Here is a 7,872-nt window from a genome sequence, read left to right on the forward strand (position 1 = left end):
GCCTCCGATGGCAGCCAGGTTTGGAGGAGGGGGCAGCTTTGGTCTGGGAGAAATCCTCGTCCTTATGGAATTTTTGTAGGCAAAAGCCCAGGACGGGCTGCAGTCAAGTTGACTCCGAATGGAGGCACTTTTCCCCAAGAAGCCAAACTCAAGAGCCCACAATGCAGATGTCATTTTGTAGGGCGCGTTTGGGCCTCCGATGGCAGCCAGGTTTGGAGGAGGGGGCAGCTTTGGTCTGGGAGAAATCCTCGTCCTTATGGAATTTTTGTAGGCAAAAGCCCAGCACGGGCCGCAGGCAAGTTGGCTTTGAAAGGAGGCACTTTTCCCCAAGAAGCCAAACTCAAGAGCCCACAATGCAGATGTCATTTTGTAGGGCGCGTTTGGGCCTCCGATGGCAGCCAGGTTTGGAGGAGGGGGCAGCTTTGGTCTGGGAGAAATCCTCGTCCTTCTGGAATTTTTGTAGCCAAAGCCCGGGACGGGACGCAGGCAAGTTGGTTTTGAAAGGAGTCACTTTTCCCCAAGAAGCTAAACTCAAGAGCCCACTTGGCAGGTGTCATTTTGTAGGGCGCGTTTGGGCCTCCGCTGGCAGCCAGGTTTGGAGGAGGGGGCAGCTTTGGTCTGGGAGAAATCCTCGTCCTTCTGGAATTTTTGTAGGCAAAAGCCCAGGACGGGCCGCAGGGAAGTTAGGCAAGTTGGCTTTGAAAGGAGGCACTTTTCCCCAAGAAGCCAAACTCAAGAACCCACAATGCAGATGTCATTTTGTAGGGCGCGTTTGGGCCTCTGATAGCAGCCAGGTTTGGAGGAGGGGGCAGCTTTGGTCTGGGAGAAATCCTCGTCCTTATGGAATTTTTGTACTCAAAAGCTCAGGACGGGGTGCAGTCAAGTTGACTCCGAATGGAGGCACTTTTCCCCAAGAAGCCAAACTCAAGAGCCCACTTGGCAGGTGTCATTGTGTAGGGCGCGTTTGGGCCTCTGATGGCAGCCAGGTTTGGAGGAGGGGGCAGCTTCGGTCTGGGAGAAATCCTCGTCCTTCTGGAATTTTTGTAGGCAAAAGCCCTGCATTGGCCGCTGGCAAGTTGACTCCGAAAGGAGGCACTTTTCCCCAAGAAGCCAAACTCAAGAGCCCACTTGGCAGATGTCATTTTGTAGGGCGCGTTTGGGCCTCCGATGGCAGCTAGGTTTGGAGGAGGGGGCAGCTTTGGTCTGGGAGAAATCCTCGTCCTTATGGAATTTTTGTAGCCAAACCCCGGACGGGACGCGGGGAAGTTGGTTTTGAAAGGAGTCACTTTTCCCCAAGAAGCCAAACTGAAGAGCCCACTTGGCAGGTGTCATTTTGTAGGGCGCGTTTGGGCCTCCGATGGCAGCCAGGTTTGGAGGAGGGGGCAGCTTTGGTCTGGGAGAAATCCTCGTCCTTCTGGAATTTTTGTAGGCAAAAGCCCAGGACGGGCCGCAGGCAAGTTGGTTTTGAAAGGAGTCACTTTTCCCCAAGAAGCCAAACTCAAGAGCCCACTTGGCAGGTGTCATTTTGTAGGGCGCGTTTGGGCCTCCGATGGCAGCCAGGTTTGGAGGAGGGGGCAGCTTTGGTCTGGGAGAAATCCTCGTTCTTATGGAATTTTTTCAGGCAAAAGCCCAGGACGGGCCGCAGGCAATTGGCTTTGAAAGGAGGCACTTTCCCCCAAGAAGCCAAACTCAAGAGCCCACATGGCAGATGTCATTTTGTAGGGCGCGTTTGGGCCTCCGATGGCAGCCAGGTTTGGAGGAGGGGGCAGCTTTGGTCTGGGAGAAATCCTCGTCCTTCTGGAATTTTTGTAGGCAAAAGCCCAGGACGGGCCGCAGGCAAGTTAGGCAAGTTGGCTCCGAAAGGAGGCACTTTTCCCCAAGAAGCCAAACTCAAGAGCCCACTTGGCAGATGTCAGTTTGTAGGGCACGTTTGGGCCTCCGATGGCAGCCAGGTTTGGAGGAGGGGGCAGCTTTGGTCTGGGAGAAATCCTCGTCCTTATGGAATTTTTGTAGGCAAAAGACCAGCACGGACCGCAGGGAAGTTAGGCAAGTTGGCTTTGAAAGGAGGCACTTTTCCCCAAGAAGCCAAACTCAAGAGCCCACTTGGCAGGTGTCATTTTGTAGGGCGCGTTTGGGCCTCTGATGGCAGCCAGGTTAGGAGGAGGGGGCAGCTTTGGTCTGGGAGAAATCCTCGTCCTTATGGAATTTTTGTAGCAAAAGCCCGGGACGGGACGCAGGCAAATTGGTTTTGAAAGGAGTCACTTTTCCCCAAGAAGCCAAACTCAAGAGCCCACTTGGCAGGTGTCATATTGTAGGGCGCGTTTGGGCCTCCGATGGCAGCCAGGTTTGGAGGAGGGGGCAGCTTTGGTCTGGGAGAAATCCTCGTCCGTATGGAATTTTTGTAGGCAAAAGCCCAGGACGGGCCGCAGGCAAGTTAGGCAAGTTGGCTTTGAAAGGAGGCACTTTTCCCCAAGATGCCAAACTCAAGAACCCACAATGCAGATGTCATTTTGTAGGGCGCGTTTGGGCCTCTGATAGCAGCCAGGTTTGGAGCAGGGGGCAGCTTTGGTCTGGGAGAAATCCTCGTCCTTATGGAATTTTTGTACTCAAAAGCTCAGGACGGGGTGCAGTCAAGTTGACTCCGAATGGAGGCACTTTTCCCCAAGAAGCCAAACTCAAGAGCCCACTTGGTAGGTGTCATTTTGTAGGGCGCGTTTGGGCCTCTGATGGCAGCCAGGTTTGGAGGAGGGGGCAGCTTTGGTCTGGGAGAAATCCTCGTCCTTATGGAATTTTTGTAGCCAAAGCCCGGGACGGGACGCAGGCAAGTTGGTTTTGAAAGGAGTCACTTTTCCCCAAGAAGCCAAACTGAAGAGCCCACTTGGCAGGTGTCATTTTGTAGGGAGCGTTTGGGCCTCCGCTGGCAGCCAGGTTTGGTGGAGGGGGCAGCTTTGGTCTGGGAGAAATCCTCGTCCTTCTGGAATTTTTGTAGGCAAAAGCCCAGCACGGGCCGCAGGGAAGTTAGGCAAGTTGGCTTTGAAAGGAGGCACTTTTCCCCAAGAAGCCAAACTCAAGAACCCACAATGCAGATGTCATTTTGTAGGGCGCGTTTGGGCCTCCGATGGCAGCCAGGTTTGGAGGAGGGGGCAGCTTTGGTCTGGGAGAAATCCTCGTCCTTATGGAATTTTTGTAGGCTAAAGCCCAGGACGGGCCGCAGGCAAGTTGGCTTCGAAAGGAGGCACTTTTCCCCAAGAAGCCAAACTCAAGAACCCTCAATTCAGATGTCATTTTGTGGGGCGCGTTTGGGCCTCCGATGGCAGCCAGGTTTGGAGGAGGGGGCAGCTTTGGTCTGGGAGAAATCCTCGTCCTTCTGGAATTTTTGTAGGCTAAAGCCCAGGACGGGCCGCAGGCAAGTTGGCTTCGAAAGGAGGCACTTTTCCCCAAGAAGCCAAACTCAAGAGCCCACTTGGCAGATGTCATTTTGTAGGGCGCGTTTGGGCCTCCGATGGCAGCCAGGTTTGGAGGAGGGGGCAGCTTTGGTCTGGGAGAAATCCTCGTCCTTATGCAATTTTTGTAGGCAAAAGCCCAGGACCGGGTGCAGGGAAGTTGGCTTTGAAAGGAGGCACTTTTCCCCAAGAAGCCAACCTCAAGAACCCTCAATGCAGATGTCATTTTGTGGGGCGCGTTTGGGCCTCCGAAGGCAGCCAGGTTTGGAGGAGGGGGCAGCTTTGGTCTGGGAGAAATCCTCGTCCTTATGGAATTTTTGTAGGCAAAAGCCCAGGACGGGCCGCAGGCAAGTTAGGCAAGTTGGCTCCGAATGGAGGCACTTTTCCCCAAGAAGCCAAACTCAAGAGCCCACTTGGTAGGTGTCATTTTGTAGGGCGCGTTTGGGCCTCTGATGGCAGCCAGGTTTGGAGGAGGGGGCAGCTTTGGTCTGGGAGAAATCCTCGTCCTTATGGAATTTTTGTAGGCAAAAGCCCAGGACGGGCCGCAGGCAAGTTAGGCAAGTTGGCTTTGAAAGGAGGCACTTTTCCCCAAGAAGCCAAACTCAAGAGCCCACTTGGCAGATGTCATTTTGTAGGGCGCGTTTGGGCCTCCGATGGCAGCCAGGTTTGGAGGAGGGGGCAGCTTTGGTCTGGGAGAAATCCTCGTCCTTATGGAATTTTTGTAGGCAAAAGCCCAGGACGGGCTGCAGGCAAGTTGACTCCGAATGGAGGCACTTTTCCCCAAGAAGCCAAACTCAAGAGCCCACTTGGCAGATGTCATTTTGTAGGGCCCGTTTGGGCCTCCGATGGCAGCCAGGTTAGGAGGAGGGGGCAGCTTTGGTCTGGGAGAAATCCTCGTCCTTATGGAATTTTTGTAGGCAAAAGCCCAGGACGGGCCGCAGGGAAGTTAGGCAAGTTGGCTTTGAAAGGAGGCACTTTTCCCCAAGAAGCCAAACTCAAGAGCCCACTTGGCAGGTGTCATTTTGTAGGGCACGTTTGGGCCTCCGATGGCAGCCAGGTTTGGAGGAGGGGGCAGCTTTGGTCTGGGAGAAATCCTCGTCCTTATGGAATTTTTGTAGGCAAAAGCCCAGGACGGGCCGCAGGGAAGTTAGGCAAGTTGGCTTTGAAAGGAGGCACTTTTCCCCAAGAAGCCAAACTCAAGAACCCACTTGGCAGATGTCATTTTGTAGGGCGCGTTTGGGCCTCCGATGGCAGCCAGGTTTGGAGGAGGGGGCAGCTTTGGTCTGGGAGAAATCCTCGTCCTTATGGAATTTTTGTAGGCAAAAGCCCAGGACGGGCTGCAGTCAAGTTGACTCCGAATGGAGGCACTTTTCCCCAAGAAGCCAAACTCAAGAGCCCACAATGCAGATGTCATTTTGTAGGGCGCGTTTGGGCCTCCGATGGCAGCCAGGTTTGGAGGAGGGGGCAGCTTTGGTCTGGGAGAAATCCTCGTCCTTATGGAATTTTTGTAGGCAAAAGCCCAGCACGGGCCGCAGGCAAGTTGGCTTTGAAAGGAGGCACTTTTCCCCAAGAAGCCAAACTCAAGAGCCCACAATGCAGATGTCATTTTGTAGGGCGCGTTTGGGCCTCCGATGGCAGCCAGGTTTGGAGGAGGGGGCAGCTTTGGTCTGGGAGAAATCCTCGTCCTTCTGGAATTTTTGTAGCCAAAGCCCGGGACGGGACGCAGGCAAGTTGGTTTTGAAAGGAGTCACTTTTCCCCAAGAAGCTAAACTCAAGAGCCCACTTGGCAGGTGTCATTTTGTAGGGCGCGTTTGGGCCTCCGCTGGCAGCCAGGTTTGGAGGAGGGGGCAGCTTTGGTCTGGGAGAAATCCTCGTCCTTCTGGAATTTTTGTAGGCAAAAACCCAGGACGGGCCGCAGGCAAGTTAGGCAAGTTGGCTCCAAAAGGAGGCACTTTTCCCCAAGAAGCCAAACTCAAGAGCCCACTTGGCAGATGTCATTTTGTAGGGCGCGTTTGGGCCTCCGATGGCAGCCAGGTTTGGAGGAGGGGGCAGCTTTGGTCTGGGAGAAATCCTCGTCCTTATGGAATTTTTGTAGCAAAAGCCCAGGACGGGCTGCAGGCAAGTTGACTCCGAATGGAGGCACTTTTCCCCAAGAAGCCAAACTCAAGAACCCACAATGCAGATGTCATTTTGTAGGGCGCGTTTGGGCCTCCGATGGCAGCCAGGTTTGGAGGAGGGGGCAGCTTTGGTCTGGGAGAAATCCTCGTCCTTATGGAATTTTTGTAGGCAAAAGCCCTGGACGGGCAGCAGGCAAGTTTGGGAAGTTGGCTCCGAAAGGAGGCACTTTTCCCCAAGAAGCCAAACTCAAGAGCCCACGTGGCAGGTGTCATTTTGTAGGGTACGTTTGGGCCTCCGATGGCAGCCAGGTTTGGAGGAGGGGGCAGCTTTGGTCTGGGAGAAATCCTCGTCCTTCTGGAATTTTTGTAGGCAAAAGCCCAGGACGGGCTGCAGGCAAGTTGACTCCGAATGGAGGCACTTTTCCCCAAGAAGCCAAACTCAAGAGCCCACTTGGCAGATGTCATTTTGTAGGGCCCGTTTGGGCCTCCGATGGCAGCCAGGTTAGGAGGAGGGGGCAGCTTTGGTCTGGGAGAAATCCTCGTCCTTATGGAATTTTTGTAGGCAAAAGCCCAGGACGGGCCGCAGGGAAGTTAGGCAAGTTGGCTTTGAAAGGAGGCACTTTTCCCCAAGAAGCCAAACTCAAGAGCCCACTTGGCAGGTGTCATTTTGTAGGGCACTTTTGGGCCTCCGATGGCAGCCAGGTTTGGAGGAGGGGGCAGCTTTGGTCTGGGAGAAATCCTCGTCCTTATGGAATTTTTGTAGGCAAAAGCCCAGGACGGGCCGCAGGGAAGTTAGGCAAGTTGGCTTTGAAAGGAGGCACTTTTCCCCAAGAAGCCAAACTCAAGAACCCACTTGGCAGATGTCATTTTGTAGGGCGCGTTTGGGCCTCCGATGGCAGCCAGGTTTGGAGGAGGGGGCAGCTTTGGTCTGGGAGAAATCCTCGTCCTTATGGAATTTTTGTAGGCAAAAGCCCAGGACGGGCTGCAGTCAAGTTGACTCCGAATGGAGGCACTTTTCCCCAAGAAGCCAAACTCAAGAGCCCACAATGCAGATGTCATTTTGTAGGGCGCGTTTGGGCCTCCGATGGCAGCCAGGTTTGGAGGAGGGGGCAGCTTTGGTCTGGGAGAAATCCTCGTCCTTATGGAATTTTTGTAGGCAAAAGCCCAGCACGGGCCGCAGGCAAGTTGGCTTTGAAAGGAGGCACTTTTCCCCAAGAAGCCAAACTCAAGAACCCTCAATGCAGATGTCATTTTGTAGGGCGCGTTTGGGCCTCCGATGGCAGCTAGGTTTGGAGGAGGGGGCAGCTTTGGTCTGGGAGAAATCGTCGTCCTTATGGAATTTTTGTAGCCAAAGCCCGGGACGGGACGCAGGCAAGTTGGTTTTGAAAGGAGTCACTTTTCCCCAAGAAGCTAAACTCAAGAGCCCACTTGGCAGGTGTCATTTTGTAGGGCGCGTTTGGGCCTCCGCTGGCAGCCAGGTTTGGAGGAGGGGGCAGCTTTGGTCTGGGAGAAATCCTCGTCCTTCTGGAATTTTTGTAGGCAAAAGCCCAGGACGGGCCGCAGGCAAGTTAGGCAAGTTGGCTCCAAAAGGAGGCACTTTTCCCCAAGAAGCCAAACTCAAGAGCCCACTTGGCAGATGTCATTTTGTAGGGCGCGTTTGGGCCTCCGATGGCAGCCAGGTTTGGAGGAGGGGGCAGCTTTGGTCTGGGAGAAATCCTCGTCCTTATGGAATTTTTGTAGCAAAAGCCCAGGACGGGCTGCAGGCAAGTTGACTCCGAATGGAGGCACTTTTCCCCAAGAAGCCAAACTCAAGAGCCCACTTGGCAGATGTCATTTTGTAGGGCCCGTTTCGGCCTCCGATGGCAGCCAGGTTAGGAGGAGGGGGCAGCTTTGGTCTGGGAGAAATCGTCGTCCTTATGGAATTTTTGTAGCCAAAGCCCGGGACGGGACGCAGGCAAGTTGGTTTTGAAAGGAGTCACTTTAACCCAAGAAGCCAAACTCAAGAGCCCACTTGGCAGGTGTCATTTTGTAGGGCGCGTTTGGGCCTCCGATGGCAGCCAGGTTTGGAGGAGGGGGCAGCTTTGGTCTGGGAGAAATCCTCATCCTTATGGAATTTTTGTAGGCAAAAGCCCAGGACCGGGTGCAGGGAAGTTGGCTTTGAAATGAGTCACTTTTCCCCAAGAAGCCAAACTCAAGAGCCCACTTGGCAGGTGTCATTTTGTAGGGCGCGTTTGGGCCTCCGATGGCAGCCAGGTTAGGAGGAGGGGGCAGCTTTGGTCTGGGAGAAATCCTCGTCCTTCTGGAATTTTTGG

Source organism: Cinclus cinclus, chromosome 19, assembly GCF_963662255.1.
Source record: "Cinclus cinclus chromosome 19, bCinCin1.1, whole genome shotgun sequence".
NCBI classification, from domain to species: domain Eukaryota; kingdom Metazoa; phylum Chordata; class Aves; order Passeriformes; family Cinclidae; genus Cinclus; species Cinclus cinclus.